Source organism: Mustela erminea, chromosome 13, assembly GCF_009829155.1.
Source record: "Mustela erminea isolate mMusErm1 chromosome 13, mMusErm1.Pri, whole genome shotgun sequence".
Lineage (NCBI taxonomy): Eukaryota > Metazoa > Chordata > Mammalia > Carnivora > Mustelidae > Mustela > Mustela erminea.
In genome coordinates this window covers 80,448,510-80,474,584 of record NC_045626.1, presented here as the reverse complement: position 1 = coordinate 80,474,584, position 26,075 = coordinate 80,448,510, and the positions used below count along the sequence as shown (strand labels likewise).

The 26,075-nt window shown below is 46.7% G+C and overlaps 1 long non-coding RNA gene across 2 annotated transcripts in view; it reads right to left on the bottom strand.

The window, feature by feature from the left end:
* Positions 1–26,075, bottom strand: part of LOC116572203 — a 91,637-nt gene that overhangs the window by 44,163 nt on the left and 21,399 nt on the right. Inside the window, exon 3 of one of the 2 annotated variants that reach the window (XR_004278162.1) lies at positions 6,563–8,332. The exons of the other annotated variant lie outside the window; for it this stretch is intronic. This is a non-coding gene — a long non-coding RNA (uncharacterized LOC116572203). Of the gene's footprint in view, positions 1–6,562; positions 8,333–26,075 lie in introns of those variants that run through there. 2 annotated transcript variants of the gene reach the window in all.

Below are 26,075 nucleotides of genomic sequence, written 5' to 3'. Positions count from 1 at the left end.
CCCTGCTCTGGCCTCCCAGAGAACAGACAAGGACAAGGAAGAGCAGATCATCTCAAGTGCCCCGAGAATGACCTCAAGGAGACGAAGCAGAGTGTCTGCTGCTCACATCAGCATGCCTCGGGTCCATGGGGCCCAGCCCTTCCCAGGCCTGGACAACCCCGGCTCCTAAAAATCACCCCACTGCCGAGCCAGGGGTCTGGTTACAGGGAAAAGCTTTGAAGCGGGAACGAGCTCAGGGGACGTGGACGTTGCTCATTTTTCTGCCACATCTCTGAAATAATGGCTACTGTCTGACCAGATGCAATCGATCTACTTCTGCCCTTTGCACACGGATGGGAAGTCATAAAAAGAAATCTCCTAGGAGGCAGATAAAAGTTGGTGCCCAAAATCATGTCTGGGATGAAAAGTTGTTTTTACCCAGAACAAACAGAACATCATCTCCGTCCTTCGAGGCATCAGCGTGGAGGAAAGCGAGGTGTGCGGGGCAGGCGGTGTTGAAGCCTTGACCATGGGTTCACCTAGGAGGTTGCCCACATCTCTGGGACTGCCGTGACTCTCAAGGAGATGTTCTTACAGCAAGGGCAGAACCCTAGCAAGCCGGGCTATTCGGGGAGAAAAGGAAAGTGGGGAGCCAGAGACACATCTGTGAGTCATTTGAGTTGAAATGAGCACATTCTCTGGGCATGGAGGGTGGAGGAGGGGTTGGGGCAGTTGGTTCCCATTAAGCTTGGTAGCTCGAAAATTCCCTGCGTGCGGATGCGCGCCGGCCTCAGCCCCGTCCAGGGGGCCACAGCGTCGCAGCCCCTGGTGCAGCCTGAGAACATCCCTCCTCCGCTGGCCATTGACGCAGGGGACCCCAGTGTCTCCCCCACGGCCTGGAGAGGGAGAAGTGGCCAGGAGGCCTCGGGACACCGGGTCCTCCCATCCGCCCCATTTTCCAAGACCCCTAATTAGGTATTTACATGACAGGCCAATTACGGCCCTGAAAGAGTGGTTACAGGCCACGGGGTAATTAGTGACATTTTTAAAATACATTTTCGACCGCACAAAACCATGTTTACACAATGTTAAGGAACTGGCTTCAGACCACAGGAGTGAAAAGAACTTTGCAAAGGCAGAACAAAACCTTGCCCATGGCGTCTGAAGGGCAGTCGTGTTCTCTCTGATGCTCAGGCTACGGGTGAGGCTTGATCTGTGCTGGGGCTGATGGCAGTTTTCCTGACTTCTGGAATCCCAGGACCCCACTGCCTACCTGGGAGCTGGGCACACAGGACGGATCACACACCGGTCTCTTGACCAGAGGAGCCCACAGTTCTAATGTATGGCTGTCCTCGTCCAGGTACACAGTCAGTAATTCATTCAATTACCCTGCATGCACAGGTGTGGAGAAAAGAGCCTTTTGAGGACCTCCTTGTTCTGGATGATCCTGGGAGTCTTACCGTTCTCAGCTTCTCCCTGCAACCATGTCTACCTTCAGGGAATGTGCCAAGAGCTGCTGGGGCCCCGAGAACCCAGAGCGAGGTGCTGATCTGGATCCTTCCTAAGTTCACAGTCTTTCAGTGGCTTTAGCGGTATTATCTTCAATTCATTCATGTGTTCATTCATTCATTCACTTTGGGTTGTTTACAAACAACCCAAGTTCCTACTCTGTAACAGATAATAAGGCTGAGTCCACGGAGGATGCCAAAATAGATGAACAAGGTCTGGTCCCCGCCCTGGGTTCAGAGAAAGACTCGTGGGTCCATGACGTCAGCAGAGTGCATGAGTCCTAAGCTGGGGAGGCCCGAGGAGAGAACTAAGCTCTGCCTGGGAGGCAGCGCTGCATGGGGCCGACCGAGTCCTAAAGAGCGATTAGTAGGTGGACAGGCAAAGACCAGGGTAGGGTTCACCAGTCCCTGGGCAGGGCGTGAGCAAAGGCGCAGAGACAAGAAAAGGCAAGGGACCTGGTAAGAATGGCAAGAGATGAGCTAGGAAGGTGAGCCGTTCCAGGCCATGGGGAGGGCCGAGCAGCAGCTGCCTCCTACAGGGGATGGGAAGAGCCCGGCACTGAGCTACAAAGTGGCATGAAAGGGGGGTAGAGTCACTCCCGAAATCTCCCAAAGGAATGGGGGAGGAGTTGGGGCATTGCCAAGAGAGATAAAAAAGTCATGGGTCACCTCCCAAAAACAGAGGAGTGTCTGGGCAAGGTGAAGAGATCCAATAACAACTAGGGATGGCCACGCCAGGAGTGGAGACAGAACTCCACGAGAGGCAAAGTCCGGAACCATGGGCAAGAGTCCAGATGGAGACAGGGAGAAGGGGAGGGCCGGGGAGGTTCAAATCCCTGCCATTTAACAAGCCCGAGACGTTGGGTGAGCCACTGGTTGCTTTTGCCCTTAGTTTTTCCATCTGTAAAGTGGGGAGCTCACCACCTACTACATAGATCTGTAATTACGGTAGCAGTCGTTATAATACCCTATTTAGGTAGTATTATTGACATTAACTATGATCACTGACATTTTGGGGCCCTATTCATCCCATTCTAAGCGATTTATGTGTATTACTCATCGAATCCATATAGAACCTCTATGAGGTATTATATATGACTGAGCCCTAGCTTTCCAGATGAGGAAGGTAAGCCCCAGAAAGGATAAGTAACTTGGGCACAGTTACTTTACATAACATACATAAGGACACAGACAGAAATCTCAGTTCCATCTAACTCCAGATGGGTCGTGTTCTTAAATTCCTCATGATGCACCATTCAAATCCTCCCATGAGACTCAAGTCCCCAAACCCATCCAACACACATACGGAGCGTCGCGTGTCATCTGTTGGTAGTCTGTGTCTTTGACCAGACCACCGTGCGTCCATCTCCAGAGCAAACCTCAGCCTTTCCCCAGGACCCCAGCCAATCCCTGGCCTGAAATACTCCCCCCACTCCTTCCCACCCATGTAAACTCTGCATTCTGGAAGGTTCCATTCAAATGCCATCTCCTGCAGGGAAACTCCCCAGGGTCCCCAGGTCCCTCCTCAGAAGGATCATAGCACCTCCTGCATTCAGCACCCCCCAGTATTTGCTTTCTTGTGGGTGTTTTATGTGTCATATTTTATTTCCCTTCTTTGATTATCCCTCCCTGCTGTCTTACATGGAGTAATCCCTCCTGAGCTACCAGCTGACGAGGAGCTGTTACGTGCTAGTTGTCCCGGCTACCAGAAATAAGTCTGCAAACCAGACAGGCAAGGTTCCCATCCTCAGGAAAGAGACCATGTCACGCACAAGTAAACATGTAAGGACATTTCACATAGCGAGCATAAAAACGAGGCGAATTAATTCCATACGATAAAGTGTGACTAGGGTAGGAGCAAACTTCCTTAAAGGAAGGCCTCTCGGAGATGGCGGTGTATGAGCAGAAGCCTCTAAAAATCAGAAGAGTCAGCTGTGGGAAGCCCTTGAGAAAGGGAGTCCCAGGCAGAGGGAAACAGCAACTGCAAAGGCCCTGTGGTAGGAATGGATAGGATACAGGACGGCAAGGAAAAATGGCTGTCACGGCTGTAGCATACTAAGCCCAAGAGAAGTGGGAGACAAAGTCTAAGAGGTGGATGCAGGCTGGGGCATGTAAGGTCCTAGGGGGCACCTGAGCTTATTCTAAGTAGAGCAGGGTCCACAGATCCTTCCCCTTTGAGGAGCTCAGGAACCTATCAGTGGACAGTTTCAGGAACACACCAGCCCTATCTCTTGGGAACATCACCAAGCCTCTTCCCATCCTGTATCAATTAGGCCCCTGACTCCATCGCTCCTGACTTCAAAGGGGGGAAAATGGCAGAGAATTTACAAAGGACAATAAACCCAGTCCGTGGCAGGCTGCTAGCCCGTAAACTTTTACCGGCTCCTCAACTCACTCCCTGCCTCACCACCAAAGCACTGCCTTTATCCACAGCCAGCACAATAAAAAAAATTTTTTTTATGGAATTCCACACCACCTGGGAGGAAAATCGTGGAAATAACATTTGCCCCAGTGAAGCCATGTAATGGGGAATGACGGAGGAGGCCATTGCCTGGGATGCACAGTTACAAGGTACCCCACACCAATGCTCAAGGAGCCCCAGCTGGAATGCCCATCCCCAGTGTGACCCGGGGCAAGTCACGGCCCCTTCAGGAAGGGGCAGATTCCCCTATTGGAAGTGGTGGCTTTGGGTCATCTACTAGGGCTCCTCCATTTTCCATGCCCAGAGGTCCGTAAATACTGCTCAAGGATTTCCCACAGATGCGCTGGGTAACAGTGGCCACTGGCGCACGTGGCAGAAACAGCATTTTTCTGCTCAGCAGGCAGCCTTATGAACTGGCATGACTGTGGAAGACAGTTTAATGTTATTAAGAACATTAAAAAAAAAAAAAAAAGCACATACCCTGGGATCCAGGAAATAGTCACATCAAAATACAAAGGTGGACATCTCAACGAGCAATTCTCAACTGGGAGCAATATTGCTCCTCCCAAAATATGGTCATGCCAAGGGGAGGGGGTACTGCTGGCACCTCCACCTGCTGGGTGGAGGCCAGGGTTGCGGATCACCACCCTACAGTGCACAGCCTGGGCCCCCGTACCAACCCCCACAACGGAGAATCACCCACCCCCAAATGTCCAGAGCACGAAGGTGGAGAAACCCTGGTTTAGACCAAAAGATTTTCACCCAGTGAATTTTTATTTTACGTCAGGAGACATAAAATAAAATTTTCGACCCTGAAAACAATGAAACAATACCAAAATGCAAAATACGAGGGAATGAGTTAAGGATTCAAGGCAGTCAGGAAAAGGCGAAGTCTCATGGTCAAGTGCTCGAAGACAGACTGCTGCCCGCGTTCAAATCTTGCCTCGACCACTTATGACATGAGTGACCCTGGGAAGGTCTCTTTAGCTTTCTAGGTCTCAGTTTATTTAACTGAAAAATGGGGATACAAATCATCACTCCTCCATGGGACTATCAGGGGACTCAGCATCCCGTGGGGAGAACCTGGGCATGGGGGGTTTCAGCTCATTCCGGCTCCTGTGTGCATTTGGGTCTGCAAGGCTGGGGAAGAATGCAAAAGAGCATGCGTGGTCCCGGCTGCCCACCATTCTAGAGTCAGCCGGGATATCTAACTAGAATTACATGGTGGGAGCCCTAGTTAGGGGCTTGATTCCATGTGTCCTGGGGTAACTTAGTATACAGCATACTTATCGAGTGGTTGATCTTATGTTTTATTGTCCCATTCCAACCCCACCACAATCCCTGTCTGATTTCACAGAAAAAGACACTGAGGATCAGAGAGGTCAGTAAGTTGCCCTGAGGCCACTTGCTGATAAGGCAGTGGTGCACGTAAGATCCCACACCAGGTCTGTCTGATATCAGAACCCAGGGCCACCGCTGCACTGGGTGGCATTCCCGAAAGGCTTTACATTACACGGGCTCACACAAGGCCTTATTTATTGGTGAGAGTTTTCCATAAACACAAACATGGGGGACCAACTTGGCCCAGGTTCCCAGATGCCCTCTCGGTTTTAGCACATTCCGGAAAATTTCTCAATCCCGGGGCAGTGGGGATGGTCGGCCACCCTCCATGGGGTCAGGTGTGTGTTTCTGCTTCCCTCGGGACACCCAGGCCAGGTGAAAATTCAGTCGTCTAAGGCTTAGAGACTTTTCAAAGGCATATGGAGAGAGGCAGCAGGATCTCCTGCAGGCAGGTCAGAAAACCTGGTTTTGCCACACATTTGCTGCTTAAACCTGGGCTCCTTTAGACGCTTCTCTCATCCCCTGAAAGCAGGTGGGACTGGTTCGAGTTTCTCCCAAAGTTATCCATCGATTATCCCAATGTCAAGCTTCTATCCATCCATCCATCCATAATACAGCGTTGTGGTTAGCCTCCTGGGCCTGCAAACCCACTTTGCCACTCCAGCTGTGCGACCTTGGGTAAATCACCCGCCTCCCTGTGCCTCAGTTTCCTTATCTGTAAAATGCGGGTAATAATGGAAATCCATTGCACTAGCCAAGTGAAGTATTTATAATGGGGCTTTGGCATACCAGAAGTGCTCGGTAAATATTGGCTAATATTAACGCTCATTTGGGGATGCATTCATTTCACTCAGTAAATATTAACGGAACACGGTATACTGGACACGAAAATCCTCGTGGCTCCCGCCTTCTCACGGGAAAAAGCCCAGATTCCAAATCCAAATGAACTAACGACCAACTCCTTGCCTTCTGAAGTCAGGATTAAAGAGAGAGAGAGAGAGAAGCAAAGAAAGACGGAGAAGCTGTGCCCTCTCCAACACACCAGCCAAAACATACAACCTGCTCTTAGGGCCAGCCATAAATCCATCCCCGGGTGAGGGCTCTTCCCAGCTGGCCCGGAGAGCACTGGGGGCGCCAGACAGCCCTCCCTGCACCACTCTTGTAATTGCCCACTGGGTAATCATCCGGCCAGCCTGCTGCCCTCAACCACGTCTCAGCTCGGCACGCAGGGAACAGCATAAGCAAAAAGCCTTCCCTCCTTCATCCCGTGAGCCTCCCAGCCTCCGGCTGAGCCAACCTCAGAAGGCTCCGGCCAACAACGCTCCCCTGAGAGTAAACTGCCTTGCCGAACTGAGAGTGCCAATGCCTTAAATTGTTTTATGTTTTTTGTCTCTGTGAATTAGAAGCTGTTAAGAGAAGGCTGCCCAAGGAAACCAAGATCAAAATATATTCGGTTACAGATGGAGCGGAGAGGTTTCTCATTGCGTTTTTGTTGTTGTTGCTGTTTCCTAAGAGACGGAGCGTGAACTGTTTCTGTTTTTGTTTTTGAAGTCGCTGCTCCATTTGGAACTGGGTTCTTGGAGCCTAAAGGGTGTCAGGGGCACAGCCTCCTGGGTGTGGGGGAGACGTCCCCTCTATAAACATCGCTGCTCAGGCAGCGGGGTTGGCCCAGGCTCTCCCTCACACACATGGTCAAGGGCAACCTTTGGAAGCAGCGAAGATCTCCCACCGGCAGCACCCTACCCCTGTGCCACCAACACTCACTCTACAGCCTTCTCACCTCCCTAGGCCCTGCCAAAGCACATGAACTCTGGAGTTAGCACCTCAAGTACAAATCCTGTATCTGCCCCTCACTGTCCGGGCAAATGCTGTGCCTCAATTTTCTCATCTGCAAAATGGGGAGATTATGGGAACAACCCCTACTGCCACCACCATCACCACCACCACCCCTGAAGGCCTTAACTGAATAAAATCTAAATTTTGGAGACTTAAGGAAGAGTTTAGTTGAGAAGAAGGGCAGTTGGTTGTATAAGCAAATATCACGGGGAGGAAACTCAAAGGGTGACCTCACACGGAGCCCCTAAAGTCGGGAGCTTCCTCTCCAATGCACAGCTTCCTTTGCTTCTCCTGGACCAGAGTCGCAGTCAAAGGAGACGTAAGTTAAAGAGAAGAAGAGGTAACAGACATGGCTTGGAAGGACAGTTACATCATAGGGTCTGCGGGAAGCACATGGGTCTGAGAGTCCAGGCAAGAATGGGTTTGGACCTGGCTCTACCATTTACCAGCTGAGTGCCCCTGGGAAAGAACCTAAACCTCTCTGATCCTCAGTTTCCTTATCCGTGGCATATAATCCGGTGTCACAATTGTCATGTTTGTCTTCACGTTAGTAATGAGCGTGAGTTGCAATCATGCATGTACAGCGGCCACCACCGTGAGGCTCTCCATGAGTCTATTATCACATTATTAAACCCCGGCTCACTACGGAGCCTTATTCTCTACACACGAACACTGAACACTTTTATGAGACACACAGTGGCAGCTCGGCCTCTCAGAGTCAGCATGATAGAAGCTGATTGCGGAGAAATTAAGAAATTTGGGGAGTTGAAAATGAAGGCGTCATTTTCATCGTGAAAAGAAAATGCTGTGAGTTACAGCACGATCGGCGGCATGAAGGACAGTCACCTCATTTGAGATGTCAACCCCCAAGAAGAAGGGTCGGGGAGAGGGGACTCTGTCTGGCCGGGCGGAGGAGGCCTAACTCACAGTCTAACTCAGGTGAGCCGACAAGTCCAGACAGATTCGAGGGATCCAGTCCTGCCTCTTGTATTTCTTTTTGATTTTTCTGTCTTTGGGTCAGAAAGAAAACCCATCAGAGAAGCGGACTTCTCATTGTCCTACATGGTTGCGTGGCACTGACCTTCCCGTAATCAATGGCTCTGCTCAGAGCTCCAGCCCAGGTGGGTAATGAACAAGACGGCAAGACAGACCGGATGGTTTGAGCCACTTCCCTCCCAGGCTTCCACAAAGAGGAAGACCATTCAGTGGCTTTGAAAGGGTTCTGCTCGCTAGGGGTTCGGTGTACCTGGAAAGAGAGACAGGAATCACCTGGGGAAGATAACTGGAAGACCCCTACGTTTGCACCAGGCAATGACAACCTGCAAAGGATCGGAAATGTCACTAGTCGCTCATAGAGGGAAACGTAGTCAATATCAAAGACTGGCCTTTATTCTAAGATTCCGTTCTTTCTACATGGACTGTTTTGCAAAGATTCCCTACATGGACTGTTCTGGAACATGAATGGCTAATGCCCGCCAGCCTCTTCTCTCCTTCTCCCGCGTACTAAAAGGTTTCAGGCCATTCATGTGGTGGGTGTCTATCACAACTTGGCCTCTGGAGGACAGGCCTCCATTTGCTGGACAGACAGAGCACAGGGTGGGAGGCGGACTTTCCGATGCTGCATCTGAAAAAGGGAGGGAGATGCTGCCACCGGGAAGGAGGATGGGGAAGGGGAGGGACAAAAGGGACAGGAGGGTAAGGGATCCGCATGGCACCTCGCTGGAGCGGGGTGGGAAGGAAGAGGGACTTACTCTTCTTTAAGCGCAGCTCATCTCAGGACTGGAATACTGAGTCACAGTTTTGATCAAGGTGTGCATTTACGAACTGATGGCTCCTGCAGACAGCGATGGGTTTTTTCTATTTGTTTGTTTGTTTGGGGGGGGGAATGGTTGGTTTTATTTTTTATTAACATATAATGTATTGTTTGCTTTAGGGGTACAGGGCTGTGATTTGTCAGTCTTACAGAATTCACAGCGCTCACCATAGCACATAGCCCGCCGGTACCCATCCCCCAGCCACTCCCCATCCCCCTTTCCCCTCCCCTCCAGCAGCCCTCAGTTTGTCTCCTGAGATTAAGAGTCTCTTATGGCTTGTCTCCCTCTCTGGTTCTGTCTTCTTTCATTTTTCCCTCCCTTCCCCTATGATCCTCTGTCTTGTTTCTCAAATTCCTCATATCAGGGAGATCATATGATAATTATCTTTCTGTGATTGACATTTCGCTCAGCATAATACCCTCTAGTTCCATCCACGTTGCTGTAAATGGCGAGTTTTTTTTTTTTTTTTGAGCAGACAACGATGTTTAAAATATTACTTAATTTGGCAAAAGACACAGTTGGCAACGCGATGCCAATCTCCCAGTGAGTTTTAGAATCACATTGTTTGTGACATTCCAAGGTTGACGAAGCATTGCTTGGACATGTGAAGTTGATTTTTCTCCAAGCGTTGTTCCTTTTATTCTGGGTATGAGGGGGTCTCTTCCTGAAAGAAAATAGGCGGATAAGCCACCTTCTGAATTTCATTAAAATAAACAATCTCTTAGTAATTTTTTAAAAGCTGATTATTGACTTATGAAAGTCTATATGATGCCAGATTTGGGGATAATGGGAATGGAAATGAACAGTTAATGTTTGGGAGTTACTTCCACGGGGCAGGCAAGGGCTAATGCACTTTGTGCCTTACTTAGGGGGCAGGAAAGAAGGTAATGAGTCTTTTCGTAGAGGGGAAATTGCGATTGATGGAATGGGGAGGGAAGAGGGGAAGGAATCAAGAATGAGTCCCAGATTTTTGTTCTAAACTACTGGATTCACTGTAGGGCATTCCTTAAGCTAAGGAAGATTATGTAAGGAGAAAATAGAGAGCTGCCACTTTAGACCAGTAGGGCTCCCAGTGCCTCAGAGATATCCAAGCCCCAACGGCCAAAAACTAGGATTTCAAGTCCAGGAGAGACACAAAATGAAGAGACTTGGAGTTTACCATCAACTCTTTAGAGAGTCCCTGGGAATACAGAACCCTGTGTGGAGCCCCGCCCACCATCTCATTACCCTCCATGGCTGGTCCACCCTCAAGGCGTTCCTACAGAAACAGAAACCTCCCTGCGGAGGAGTAACTCTTACTGTTTAGTCACGTGACTCTCCGTAGATAAACTTGAGAATAAGAGGAACCATAACCAATAGCTGCTCAGGACCTATGGCTTCCCAAGCTGCTTTACATACTAGATCCCATTTTTGTAACTGGATTCTTTGGGTTGCAAATGACAGGGAGCGGATTCAAATGAGCTGAAACAAAAATGGAATGCACTGGGGTGGTGTGTTTGCCCAGTTCCTACAGGAAGCAGAAGCCAAGACAGAATTGGGCAGTGAGGAGATCTACTAGGGAGGTATATGTGAAGGTCAAAAGACTAGACCAGGGAGAGCCTTCAGACCCTGACACTCTGGTCTGGCAGCCGGAAGAAGAAAGAGGAAAGGAAACAGGATTGGGTAGAAAGAGCCTCAGATGGTAGGGTAGTTCCAATCAAGCTTCAGAGTTTGAGACCAATGGAAGCCCCAGAGTGAAGAGAAATGGTCCTGTTCTGGGACCCCCACCAAGCTTAGTGATTGGCTGGAGCAGCCCAAGGGACAGGGTGGCTTCCCAGTGAACACTGGCAGATTCTAAGTTGCAAACATTTGAGGCTTCCAACCATGATACTCACGGTGGGAAGACCTGAGTGGCACACCCCCGTGGTGCCTCAGGTAACCAAGAAAGAAGCGTTAGGCATAGCAGAATCCAAAGTTCTATTAGAATATGTCCTTAGACTCCTCCTTTTTCTGTCTCTGTCTGTCATTCTGTCTGTCTAACTCCCATATCTTCATTCCTCCCCATTGACTTCACATTTCTTATGGGCCTAATTGACATGAAAACCAAAGATGGCTCTCAGCAGTACGAGGCTTAGATTATTCCCAGAGTAGCTCATAATTTCTAAAGGAGGGAAACCCACTGCCTCCCAGCATCGCCCCTGATCTCAGCAAAGGACTCATGTGTTCACCCTGAATCAATCCACCACATCCAAGAGGATGTGCATGCCTTAAACAGCCAGGCCGAATAGGGAAGGACTCTTTGAAGTCTCTTATGAGCTTAATATACTGTAAAACTTATGAGTTTTAAAAGAATATTATATGAAAAATGTCGATGTGTTGTAATACACTGTGGGATAGAGTGACTTCTGGACATAAATGTGTTTACACTTCTATTTTTATACATATCACGTGGTCTAATGGTTTGAGAAATAAAAATAAAACCAGAAATCACTGGTAATTTCCACCCCCCAGGTATTAACCTCCCAAAAGACAGACAAAGCCAAGATTTTAATGTAAAATGTTTTTTAACTGTGCTTTGTAGTTTGATTTAAGGAAACGTGAAAATAGTGGTTTTCATTTTGGGTCACCTGAAGAACCCATTTTAATTTGCTTTTGGAGAAGTCCATTTTCTAAATTGATGCAGTAGTGCTACAACGGTGTGCAAATACCTTTTTGGTAATAAAAGCTGTCTTATTTACCTCTAAAAAAAAAATCTCTGGAAAACATTTAGTACTATGAAACTCTTCCCAACATGGGGCAAAGAAGAGCCGTCCAGAAGACCGGATCATCAAGAATAGTAATAGACACCTACCATCACCTTCCAGGCAAGTGGGAAATCAGGGGTAAAGATAAATTCTTCATCTGGGAAGGAACACGCAGAGCAGGCTGGGTGAGCACCCTTTCCTTTTGTGGACCACCAGATGAAGGTTGGTTTGGCCATAATTACCAAGGCTCACTTTTCTAGGGCACCGGCTTAGATGTAAGGGGAACAATAAAATTCTCAAACCAACGTCGGTGGAAAAATCTCAGGAATCCCAAATCTAAACTTCAGCAGTGGTAACTTCCATTTGCAAATGACATATTTTCCCGATTAAAGGCGTGGGCTGTGGAATTCTCACCCCGCCCAGCTCTGCTACCTTCCTACTGCACCCGCCAAGATGAGGACCTGCTTGCTCCTTCATGTCAAAATGAGAAGGGGAGAGGGAGTTTTGATTTTATAATAAGGTCATCATAAGAACTAGTTGAGACCATAAAGGCACCCAGCACAGTGCCTGGAACAACTTCGGTGTTTGATATTTTTAAAGCTCAAAGAGCCCATGCATTCAGCGAACGTTGGCTTTCTGCCCTCTGACACCAGGCAGCCATGCCAGCAAGCTTGAAAAAGCCTTTTGCTTCATAATCCAATAATCCCGTGGAGTCCTAGGAGGGGAAGGGAACAGGTTCCAAGCCCAACAGGCTATTTTTGGAGATGAAACATCATCCCATTATTTGCAGAAGAAAAAGGGGATGGGGCAGAGAGTGGTTCTTCATGTTAACCTATGCCTACAGTTAATAGCGCCTTGGGGAAGGTTCCATTAGGTAGAGAGAGATGTTTCAACATCCTAGAACACAAAGCACCTTTACAATTGTCCTTGATTTATTACATCTCCAAGGCTGTCTTCTGACTCCAACCACAATCTGTTTAGGTCTGCCCGAGTTTCTGCTCATGTAGATTTAAGGGCATGGCCACGGTCCTGTGTGGATGGAGGGTCCCGGGGACTCTCAGGTTCCCTGTTTTTAGCTCCGCCCCATTTTGGGGGCCCAGGGAAGACTCCGAATTCCTTCAGCATTTGTGTCTTGATTCTTTTAGAATCTCACTTGGCTAATCTAGATACTGTTTTAGGGCAACAATTTCAAAAAGGAAAACAAGGCTATAAAGAGAGCTCATCCTCAAAGATCACGGTCCGTGCCCCAGCTTGCTGACAGGAGGCAGTGAAGCACGGGCCTTCTCTGTGGTCTGACGAAACAAAGCCAACGGTGAAGAAGTGCTCCCTTAGCAAGTCTGGGTGGGAGGAGCCCGCTGTCGACCCGGGCAGATGGGAAGTCAGTGCCACACCTCAACTTTCCATGCAGAGCCGCACAAACACCGGGCGGCTCAGCGCAATGTCACGGTCACACTGGGTCCTGGATTGAAGAGTCTGCACCACTTCCGAGAAAAGGTTAGGTCCAAACAGCGATCTCTAAGCTTGGAGCATGGAAACACATAATCGGAATAATTCTTACAATTATGGAGTCATTGATATGTGTGAGGCTATGGACCTCCTTTAATCCAAGCAGATTAAATAAGGAAACTGAAACTCCAAACACAGAAAGAAACCGGCCCAGGAGCTCCACTCCTAGCTGTGCTCCCAACAGAAGTGACAGCACAGGTCATGAGAAAATAAGCACAGGAATGTTCCTAACATGTTTATTTACAATAGCCAAACCCCCGGAATGGTGGAGACACGCATCTAGAGAACGGATGAGGACGCGGTGTTACGTTCACACGATGGAATACGTTGTCAAAATAAGAAATGAACTGTTGCTACACACACAGCCACCCCGATGGAACTCACAGGTATCACAGGGAGTGAACTGAGACACACACGGGAGAGTCTCTTCTGTATGATCCTGTGTATGCGAATTTCAAGGACAGACAAAATTAGCCAATGGAAGACGGAAGTCAGAATAATGATCGTCTCTTGGTGGGAGTATATAGATCCAGAAGCAGCATGAGAGAACACTCAGGGATGCTATCTCCTGATGTAGGTGGTGATTACACACACACACACACACACACACACGTGATATATATATATATATATATATGACATATATATCTACCCGTAATCACTGAACACTCACGCACTGTAAGACTCAACTTTTCCTGTTATACGTCTGTAAATTTGCAAAGAATGAAGGGAGAGGGAGGGGAGGAAGCAAAAGGACCTGCCCAAATTCCCACAGCTAGTGAACAGCAGGAATGGAGTTTGACCTCAGATCTACCTGGACCCAGGGCACACTCTAACTACTGGGCTAGCCTGCCTCGTAGCTGGGTTGGTGTTAACTACTGAATAAACATTTGCTGATGGATGACACGGTGTCTCTTTATGGAAACGCAGCCGCATTAGCTCACTGGCATTCAAGATTTAGATCCTGGTGAATTCCCTCTGACCTCTCCTATTCTCCTCTTCAATGTCTCTCGTGGTTCTCGATGAGGAAAACTTAGCTCCAGTGAGGCTATAATGAGCTTCCACAGCAGGCTGAAGCTTCGTGGTGAATCTGGCCTCCTGTTCTCGGGCCATCATCAAGGGAATGTGGACAAGAAGAACAAAGACACGTATTGATCCTTGTTCATTATTTAAATGCATATGGCGGCAGGCAGCTCTGCTCAATAAAACCCTGACAGAGACGCCTCAGGCCTGAGTGATGGCCCCGGCAACACCCACAGGCTCCTCAAGGGGCCTGAGACTCAGTTTCTCCAATGAAAAAAATGGAAGTGTTGGTAGACCCATCCCATCAAACCAGATGCCTGGGGAGGCTATCCGGGTTTTATTTCCGATGTTTGACAGGTACTTGGGTGCATCTGTATTTGTGGAGTGAGAGAAGTAGTCAGTCATTTTTCTCCTGCTCGGTTTAATTTAAAAACAGAGTATCCAAAATACTGTGGGTTTATTAGAATTTCAGCCTGTTCGTAGAAGGAGCATCGAGGGCAGAATTCCAACCCCAACGGCAGACTCGTTTTCATCTTCGTTCTGCTGTCAACATGATGAGGTTGGGCAAATGCTTTGTCTCTAAATCCCAGTTTCCATTTCTGAAACTGGAGAGACTATTCACATACAACCCAAGGGCTATTGTGACGTGAAGTGAGTTCTAACGCCCATCGCAGGGCTTGATACAAACTGCTCTTTCAATAGGTAAGTTGTTCTAGTGCCAGCGATGACTGGATAATGCTGACGATGATGACCAGGACAGCTGATATTATGTACTCTGAGTCCCCCTTTAGCACTGCAACTAACCAGGTAAAAGAATGAGCCATCTTTGAGATTTATATTTAAGTAAAAATCAACCCTAACACACTTACAGTGTATTACAAAGAATCTTTCTGGTTCTTTGCTTTTCCAACCTACTCACACATAACCAAGCTTGGGCTATCCCTCCATTATCCCCCCCCCCCCCACCATGTTACGCTGGGACTTGACCCTCATTATTGGCGTGACATCCAGCTGATGAGGTAGCTGGTGGGGTGAGGGCGGGGCATCTATTCGCTCAGACCTCTGAGCCCCAAACCTCCTCCCATAGTAGCTGAGCAGGTGAAATACTGAGGGTTCCAGCTTCATCTCCATTTTGAAGAAGTTTAGGGAAGGAGAAGGTGGTTCATCGAAGCAAGGACAAGATGTCTGCAGCATCTTCCAGCCTGGAAGAATTTGGGAGCACGTCCTAGAAAGAGGCCAGACAACTCTTCAAACTCTGGGGGTTCAATGTCTAGAGAGCCCAAATCTTCAGGGACATCCACCTAGATGTCACTATCCCATATGTCAGGATCCTAGATCTTCCCAACCACGACCCTGGCATTATCAGAAAAGATTTGCCATCGCTAAGCACTTAACCCTTTCTGGGGCTCTGCAACTCTATCAGACTCTCAATCTGATTTCCACCTGTGTTCTCTCAAACACTGCAGGAAATACAGGTCTCCTTGCAAGGTGGTAAAAGGGCTCTTAGCGCTCACACATAGCCTCCAACTGTTTTTTTTTTTTTTAAGATTTTATTTATTTATTTGACAGACAGAGATCATAAGTAGGCAGAGAGGCAGGCAGAGAGAGAGGAGGAAGCAGGCTCCCTGCTGAGCAGAAAGCCCAATGTGGGGCTCAATCCCAGGACCCCGGGATCATGACCTGAGCGGAAGGCAGAGGCTTTAACCCACTGAGCCACCCAGGTGCCCCACCTTCAACTGTTTTTACTGGCCATCAGCTTCTTAATAGTCCTTTTCAGAGCACCAAGGTAACTTGGCAATAACCAGCCAACTCCACTGTCCTAGAAAGCACTGCGCCTTCATATCTTTCAAATCCCCAAACCGTTACTCTGGCAATGATGTCCCCTCCACTGGTATGTTTTCCTTGGTCACCACATGTGAAATCTTCAGCGATGGGGCTGCTGCCTTGCATTAGGGACTGTCAGTGACCCTCATCCCACTTGAAAGGAAGTCCTCTTTGTCAACCGGGCTGTGAGGGGGGCCAATCCCAAATCCCCTTCTTCCCCTCTGCTTTCTCGGATCACTCTTGGTATCAGCTGTGTTCGTTTGGGTCCCCCCAAAACATAGACACTATGATAAGAACAGACCTGCTAGAGATTCGCCAGGGAAGTGTCCGAACAATGAAGGAGAGAGAGCAGGAAAAAGCAGGGAGATTCTTCAGACCATGACGGAGGTCCAACACTCACGGAAAAAGAGAACAAAGGAAGCAGAATGAGGGAGGAAGGGTCTCGGACTGCAGCTCAGTTCCAGAATATTTTGGCCAGGCCAATGACGAGTCCTCGAACCAAAGGCGCCTAGTAGAGGAGATGCACATCCCACAGGAACAGCCCTTCATTGCTTTCCCTTGAAAGGGCTGTTACTGGCTGAGACCATCCCACGGAAGCACGAGCTCCATGCAGACACGGTGCAGGATTCAGAAGGAAGGCAGCTGGGACCTTCGGTCCATAATATGTCCCATAGCGAGAGATCTGAGTGGTGCGTTTTCAAAGCCACCCAGACCGATAAACCCCAACTAACCTGGAATGCCTACTAAATGTCCCGAAATGTACTATACTGAAGATATAATGATGACTGAGACACACATGGTTTCCGTTCTTGAAGTCTAATGAGAAATATTAACATATATACACGTAATATACAGAAATAGATGTTATACATGTAATACTAAATCAGGATACAATTTAATAAATTATTTATATTTATATTAATATATAGTATTTATTATATATAACATAAATACAAATATGCATATAATATATTTATTTATAATTATTTATCAAGTATAAATGTATTGTCCTATATGAGATAATGTATTTGTACACATATATTAAAATATAATTGCAAGCCAAGATCAACGTTCAAAGGGGAAAGAGCACAATTTCATGGATATAGAGAACAAAGTCATCTGCCACAGGACATGGGGTCAAGGGACATTTCCCCAGAGTGGTGATGCTTACACTGAGGTCAGAATGACAAGTTAGAGTTACCGAGGTACGTGGGAGAGGAGGGAGAGAAAATTCTAGATAGACGGAACAGCACTGTGGGAGGAGAAGGGCACCTTCAAGGAAAAGAACCCACAACGGCTGCAGCCCAGGATGCAAGAGGGGGTGTTAAGTCACAAAACTAGGGACATGGACGGGGACAAGCCCGTGTAGCATAAACACTGTGAAGGATCTTCATTTTTGTCCTAAGCACCATGGAAACGCACTGATGGCTCAAGACGTCATTAGAGCTTTAAAAAGACAGCTGTGCCTACAGAGCAGGGAGAGTGCCAGAATGGGGCACCGTGGACGTGAAGCGAAACTGGAGGCCAGGCAGGTGGTAAATGATGGTAACTGGGACTAAAGTGGTGGCGGGAGACAAAAGGAATGAGGTTCTAGAATGTGTCTTCCACTAAGGCAAGGACCCGAGGGAACAAACAGTCTGGGAGGATAGGGCTTGGGTGATGACTTCAGTTCAAAGTGTTACGGTTCTGGTGCCTTGAGATGCCCACGTGGAGATGGGCAGGGGCATCTGGTTATATTCCCTGGAGCTCAATGCACCTGCCTGGGAGACAGATGGAAATTTGAGAACCACTAGTACAGAAATGGCACTGAACCCACAGAAGTGAAGTCACCTTGAGAGCGAATCGAGGGACTCAGCCCGGAGGACCTCCACTATCTAAAGGCTGGGTTGAGGAGGAGGACAAGGCAGGGGGACGGAGGAGAGTAGCCGGAGAGGTAGGGCAATGCAGGAGATTAATGGGAAATTCTGGAATTATTCAAACCAAGTGAGGAGCTACATCAAGAGAAGAGTGTAGGGGCACCTGGGTGGCTCAGTGGGTTGAGGCCTCTACTTTCGGCTCAGGTCATGGTCCCAGGGTCCTGGGATCGAGCCCCGCATCCGGCTCTCTGCTCGGCAGGGAGCCTGCTTCCTGTTCTTTCTCTCTGCCTGCCTCTCTGCCTACTTGTGATCTCTATCAAATAAATAAATAAAATCTTAAAAGAGAGAAGATTAAAAAAAAAAAAAAGAGGAGAGTGTATTTGTTTGTGTCATATGCTGCTGACGGGTCACATCACTGGAGAAAGAGAGCCTCCACTGGATGGGCCCGTATGAGAAGCATGCCCATTGGACTCAGCAGCATCATGGAGGAGTTCAAGGACAGTATGGAGATGGGTGTGGATGGACACGGGTGATGTAAGTCAGACTGGAGAGAGTTAAGAGTGAGAGGGGAGAAAATACAGACAATGAACCTAGAAAACGCTACCCAAAAATTGCCATTGAAAGTGATACCCATCCTTGGGTTGTCTGGTCTGAGGAAGGATGCATTATGTTTCTATTATCCCATATGTAGTTCTGAAAAGGAAAAGAAGTAAAGTCTCTGCATACATCTTTCTATCTAACTTTGAGGCTTGAACTTCATTTGCTGTTGAGTTCAGACCTAACATACGTACACACATTCACTCACACACACATGCATGAGCACATACACATTTTAAGATGCTTATATACAAGCCCATAATTCTTCCTGGACATCAAATAGCTCTTTACAGGCTCCATTTGGATGACCTAAGTATACTACAAATTAAACAGAAATATAAGGATTAAATTTCCCTCGAAGTACCACAGCTTTGAGGAAAAATAAGAGGGAAGAAAGAAATGCCTGGATGATCATGCTGTGGTTTTTCCTTTCCTTTATGACTCCAAAACTTTACAAATACAGTCTTAAAGAGCCTGTCAGACCCATATGACATCAGCCACCACATCCCACCGACGCCTCCCCCTGAAGCATCTTCTCCGGGCTGTCCTCTGTGGGCAAGAAGGAAGTGGGATGACAAATCCATGTTCTCATGTTTTGATGAGTGGAAGCAGAGCCTTGCAGACTAGCTGAATTCTTAGAGGAAAGAATTCAGACACAACACTCTTTGTTTTCATCTGAGAGCCATGTATTCATGATGAATGGGGAGTGACCGAGACTGAAAAGGACAGTACGATCTCGTAGTTCCCTAGCTCCTTTGCGTGACACCATGGTAATGGACAGCTGCTGTTTTAGCTTTGTCCATAACAACTTGCCCCTTCCGTGGGAATGAGCCTCTCCTCCCAGTCCACGTGGTTAAAGACCCTCATCTCTGCGGTACATATGGAAAGCAGACACCGCCAAGCAAAGCAGCGCATCCCAATAGATGTTGGTTCAGAGATGGGCAAGTGACAATGGAAAGGCATTCAAAGAAGTAACTCTAGGTCTTTTCTTGGGTCTACTGGAAAAAAAAGGAGCTCCCTTTCTGGTGTACTTCAAGCCAGGAGAGCCATCTATAAACCTGGCAAAGTTGGGACACCTGGGTGGCTCAGTCGGTTGGGCGTCTGCCTTCAGCTCAAGTCATGATCCCAGGGTTCTGGAACCGAGTCCCACATTGGGGACCTTGCTCAGCAGGGAGCCTGCTTCTCCCTCTGCCACTCCCCCTGCTCATGCTCTCTCTGACAAATAAATAAATAAAATATTTAAAAACAATAAACCTGGCAATGTTGGTGCCATCTGGTCAGGTTAATATGAAGGGTAAACCTGCCTGAGAACAGAGCCCACGCAAAGGGAAGCAGAAACGAAGAGTAAAGAGTGTACAACTAAGCTTCTAATCCATCATCTGAGCCCGTGAATGCAGACACACCTAAATGCAAATCTGTCAACTGATTTTTTTTCCCCCCAGTAACTTAAGCCTACAAATTCCTTTATACCTTATCCTACTGAGTTGGGATTCTGTTGTCTTTGACTGACAGTCATGATTGACCCAGCCCCTTCTCAGGTGCCCACAATATGATGAGATACCTAGTATTTGTGGAAACCATGTCTGTCTTCACTGTGCCCATGGATTAACTAAAACAGGGATGGATGTTTGCATCTGGGCCATGATTCACGCTTGCACAGAACGCCTTTGCCAAGGGCAGATATTCAGAGTGCCATCCTACGTGCGACAACTGGTCCATCCCCATGATATACACACTGATAAATATCTAGCATGTCACCTAGATGATCACATCAATACCACAAACCCAAGCTGGGGTGGACCAAAGACAGAAGCCATAAAGCACATTTGTACAGACAACCAAGAGAGACCCCTCCAAGCTACACATGGGTTTGAAGCTGGGACTCGTGTTCCAAGGCTCTTTGCATCTCCCTGTGTTTTATATAGAATGTTAAGATACAATATATTCTCCTCTTATTATTTATCAGAAACTGAGCTAAGGGATTTACATGCAACAACAAACCATAGGAGGTCGGTTTCAACACCCCTTCATTTTGCATATAGGGAAGCTGACACTCAGTGGGTGTAAGTTTGTTTCACAAGGAAGTAGCAAAAACAGAATTTGAACTCAGATCAGTCTTCTCACAAAAAATATGTATGGCTTCTATCCTCAAGAATCTAGTTGCAGAGACAGGATATCTGATCCTTTGCTAATCAAAGCATAGCTGAAGACACAGACTAGGGTCTGTCCCTTGCCAAAGCAGTGTTCTTCACTGTTAACGGTCCCTCAGGCCATGGCTCTGCACACATGGGCTCCAAGAAATCACATTCCCACGGACATGGCATGCGAAACACAGCCAAGCCCATGCGAGTGCCCAGAGTGAATCTGTTCCACTCTGTTACCAGATGACATCAGCAACCAAGCCACAAAACCTAGAAATTAATTCCCATGTTAATCACACACCCCAAAATATCTACTGTCAAGTTTGAGGCCTGGGAGCATCTCACCCCTCAAAAAACATCATTTCCAGGGTCTACAGTAAACATGCCTGAAACATTAGATACATTTCTGAAACTGAAAGACCTCAAAGAGGGGCGCCTGGGTGGCTCAGTGGGTTAAAGCCTCTGCCTTTGGCTCAGGTCATGATCCCAGTGTCCTGGGATCGAGCCCCACATCAGGCTCTCTGCTCAGCAGGGAGCTGCTTCCCGTTCTTTCTCTCTGCCTGCCTCTCTGCCTACTTGTGATCTCTGTCAAATAAATAAATAAAATCTTAAAAAAAAAGAAAAAGAAAAAGAAAGACTTCATAGATCATGATTAGGGTAAAAATCCCTAGTTTTTCAAGATCCACAAACCCCCGGGGAATCCTGGATTTTATTTCAATTTTCTGAGATATCTAAAACTCCGTTTCTCGGTCCAGGCTCTAAGTCAGTCTCTGCTCTTACACATTCTGTTCAGGAGGGTGATAAACACAAAAACCCCACGTGCGCCTAATGCCATATTTTAAATACATCTCCAAAAAGTTGGATGATGACCAGACCTTCTCCCATTCTGGTTCAAGAAGCCTGTGTTTACTTAACTGATACATAATAAGCCCATTTGCTTTTACCTTTAACCTCTTAAAACGCTCTGTGGTTTTCGTAGATTTCCTTTTCACATGTGCTGTGATACCCACTTCCATTTTCATTATATATGAAAGCTGTGTACTTTCCATCAAGCCCCAGGTTGTTGTTGTTGTTGTTGTTTTTTTCCAGTAAGAATCCATTTAAGATTATTTCAAAGCTAAGTAGAATCTCTCTCCAAAAGCTAAGGAAGTTTTTTACCCCACCCCCCTTTCCTTTATCTGGATCCATATGACGGAATCATTGTAAAATGTGATGGAGGTGTGAGCCTCTGCAATATTCGTTTGAAGAACAAAGATCTTCAATGGTTTGGTTTCTAGTGGCCACCACTGTATCAGTCGAGGTAGGATGAATTTTGCTGCAGTAACAAACAAGCCCCAGTTTCAGGGCCTTAAAACAGCAAAACTCGGTTTCTCCTGCACAGTCTATTTTTATCACAGGTCGGCTAAGGACTCTGTCCCTTGTATCCTCACTCTGGTACCAGATTGATGAAGCAACCAACATTGCAGGTTACCAGGCTCATGGGTTACCATGGCAGAGAGAAAGACAGATGTGGTAAATCGCATACTGGCTTTAAAATTTCCATCCCGGGGTGCCTGGGTGACTCAGTTGATTCAACGTTCAACTCCTGATTGTGGCTCAGGTCATAATCTCAGGGTCCTGGGATTGAGCCCGACATTGGACTCCATACTCAGCGCAGAGTCTGCTTGTCCCTCTTCCTCCCCCCGCTTTACTCTCTCTGTCTGTCTCTTAAATAAATAGATAAATAAAATCTTTAATAATAATAATAAATAAAATAAGACTTCCATCCAGAAGTGACACATCATTTCTACTTATATTTTGTGGCCAAAGTAAGTCATCTGGCCATGGCTACTCCTAATTCCAAGCAGCAGGGAAATGCAAAAGCCTCCCAAATCAAGGTCAAGAAAAATGGAGCAGCTAGGGGGACCTCCACTATCACCACACCACGCCATCTGGGAGGAAGGTGTGCATGACAACAATGACTGTAACTCATCTTTATTGAGCACTTACTATATGCCCATATCAGTTTAGACATTTTGTATGTTTTGTCTCATTTAATCTTCAGGACAACCCTTTGAGATTGGTAACTTCACCCCACTCCACTTTCAAGATGAGGACACTGAGCAACAGGAGACATGAGTCCCTTGCCCAAGGTCAGCTACCTAGTAAAAGACTGTGCTGAGACTGAATGCTGGTAGGTAGCCTGGCTGCAGACCCTGTGCTCCCAGCAGTCCCCCAATGCCTCCCACTGCTACTGTGGCTACTACGACTCATACCACACTCTTAGCATCATTTTCCTCATTCCCGACTCTCACGACTCCTGTGGGGGATAACTGAACACATAAAAGCAAGACTGCCTCCCTGATGTAGAGATTATACACTCTCTGGTTGGATGGACACTTAGAAATGACCAATAAAATGAAAAGACAATTTACAGAACGGGAGAAAATGTTGGCAAACCACTTAGTGGATAAGGGAATATCCAAAGTATATAAGGAACTCCTACAACTTAGTAGCAAAAATACAAATTAATTAGTTAATTAATAACAAAGACCCTAATTACAGAATGGACCAGAATAGACATTTTTTCCCAAAGGAGACATACAAATGACTGATAGATATATGAAAAGGTGCTCCATATCACTCATCATTGGGGAAAGGCAAACCAAAACCATAGTGGGATATCACCTCACACCTGTTAGGATGGCTCTTATCAAGAAACAGAAGATAACACGAACCGGTGAGGATGTGGGAAAAAGAGAACCTTGGGAGCCATTGGTGGGAATGCAAACTGGTGCAGCCACCATGGGAAAGAGTATGGAGGTCCCTCAAAAATATAAAAATAGAACTACCCTACGATCCAACAATCCTACTTCTGGGTATATAATGCAAGAAAGTGAAATCACCTTCCCAAAGAGATATCTGATTCCTGTGTTCATCATAGCATTAGTAACAATGACCAAGACATGGAAACAACATAAATGCACATCAACAGATGAATGGATAAAGAAAATGCGGTATGCACATAAAATAAAAGATTACTCAGCCTTAAAAAGGAAGAAAATCCTGCCATTTGCAATCACATGGATGAACCTGGAAAACATTCTAAGTAGTATAAGCCAAAGACAACTACTGCATGATCTCACTTATATGCAGAATCTTAAAAAATTTTTTTAATTAAAAATATTTGAATTCATATTGGGTAGAACAGTGGTTGGCAGGGGTTGGGGTTGGGGAAATAGGGAAACACTGGTTAAAAGGTACAAACTTTCAGTTATGAGATGAATCAGGTCTGATGAGGCTCTAACATACAACACGGTGAGTACAGTTGATAATGCTCTGTTGTATAATTGAAATTGCTAAGAGAGTAGAATATAAGTGTTCTCACAAAAAACAAAAAAGTAAATATATGAGGTGTATGAGGTGATAAACATGTTCATTAATTCGGTGGTGGGGACCCTTTGTCCATGTACCAAATCATCACACTGTATGCTTTAAATATATTACAGTTGTGTCAGTTATATTGCAATCATGCATCATTTCTAAGTCTAAATTTTTATACCCATCTCTCTTGGCTAAAGTAAGAAAAATAACCTATCTCTGCCAGCTACCCAGATGGAAAGTCAAAAACTTAAGAATTACTGTTGATACCTCCCTCTTCCTTACCCTTAGACACCTGCCACCCTCCGCTACACCAAGTGATTGCATTCTCCCTCATCTCTGTTTTCTAATCCATTCACCTCTTCCCCACCTCACCTACTTAGTCAAGCCATCATGCTTTTCTGCCCAGACCATTCCAATGGCTGCTCTTTGAATCTGGCCTTCCAGCTTCCACATTCATCCCTGTCTACTCATGATGAACCCTATGTGATCACACCTGACCATGTCACCCCTTTAGTGTGATTACGTGATAAATGTCTGCCTGAAGCCCTGGATCCAACAGTGTCTAGAGCCAGACACCCTTACCAGTTTCAGTAAGTTTTCAGCCCCTTGCAATCAATTCATCTGGCTTATACTTACCTCTTCCCCTACCACTGCGGACAACCCTGGTTATCTGGGTACCCTAAGTGGCTTATCCAATGCTCAGCATAGATTAGATACTTGGCATGTTTACAAAAAGGAACTGATCTGCATGATATTCAGAGCCCTGTTCTAGATGAAACAGGGCCCTGAAAGGGAAAGTACTTGGCTCTGTCCTTGAAAAAACCCATAAAATGTCACCACTCTAAGACACCAACGTCAAACCTAACGGTTGACAACAAAGTTATATCTACAGTCCTCTTCTTTATCAAGTGGTTCTTAAGAACATTTTAGGGAGTTTTTCTCACTCTCTAAAATGTGGTTTTGTTTACTTACTTCCCAACCCCCAAGAAAGGCTCTCATCTCCTGAGCCTCATTCATTTTCAAGTCCATCCCTAGAAAAAAAAAAAATGTGCATGTAGAAAAATCCTATAACTACCGGATCTGATTTTCATTAGAACTTTTCCTTTCTGATATCACTGCAAAGTTCTTTATGAATGGCAGCCAATAAGGCCCCAGTGTATGTCTATAGTAGAGAATCTGCTGGTGTGTGTGTGTGTGTGTGTGTGTGTGTGTGTGTGTATGTATAAATGTGTGTTTGAGTGAGTGCGTTAAGGAAAGTGTACAGCGTGTGTTTCTGTAAACGTTTGACTGTATGTGAATGAGCAGTATGTAAGTGACTGTGTATTGGATAGATGGATGTGTGTTGTGTGTGTGTCAGTATTGTATGTACGTAGTAAGTAGGAGGCTATGAGTGGACGGGTGTAAGGGTGCATGAACATCTACGTGTACAGGTGAGTGAACGTGGGTGTGTGCATGTGCATGTGCATGTGCATGTAAGTCAGCAAGAGCCTTAGGAGCTGGGGTGGTATTTGAAAAGATGGACTAAGTGCCAGGCAAGAAGGGAAGGAGGAGACGACCCCGAGAGGGAAACACCATGCAGTGAGGATGAGCGTAAAGTCACAAGAGGTCCCAACACAGGGACCAGTGATAGAGGGAGGCCTGGGCTCTACAGGCAGGAAGAGCTTGTGTGGGAAAACAGAGGCATGAGCAGTTGAGGCTGTCATCATCCTCAGAGAATAAGCCCACAGAGCTGTGCCTCGTTGGGTCCCCAGCAAATCACTGAAGAGAGAACAATTTGATATATGAAGCTCAGATCAGGACATTTACTTTGGATGGAAGATCCCAGAAATTTTGTGGGGAAAAGTGGGCCTGAAGTGCTGGTGGGAAGGGTCTCCCTGTCTTATTTAGAACAGAATGATGGAAGACAGGAACTCCAGAGCTTGGCTTCATGGGTTTGAATCTCAGCTCTGCTGTGTCATCATGGGTAAGTTAGCCAACTTTTCCCTGCCTCAGTTTCCTCACCTACAAAATGGAGACTATGGTGGAATTTGTCTCCTAGGGCTGTTCTTGATGACGGTTAGATAGATGAGCATAGGCAAAGAGCTTAGGATAATATCTGACCATTTTTTCTGAAGATTTATTTATTTGAGAGAAAGATTGAGA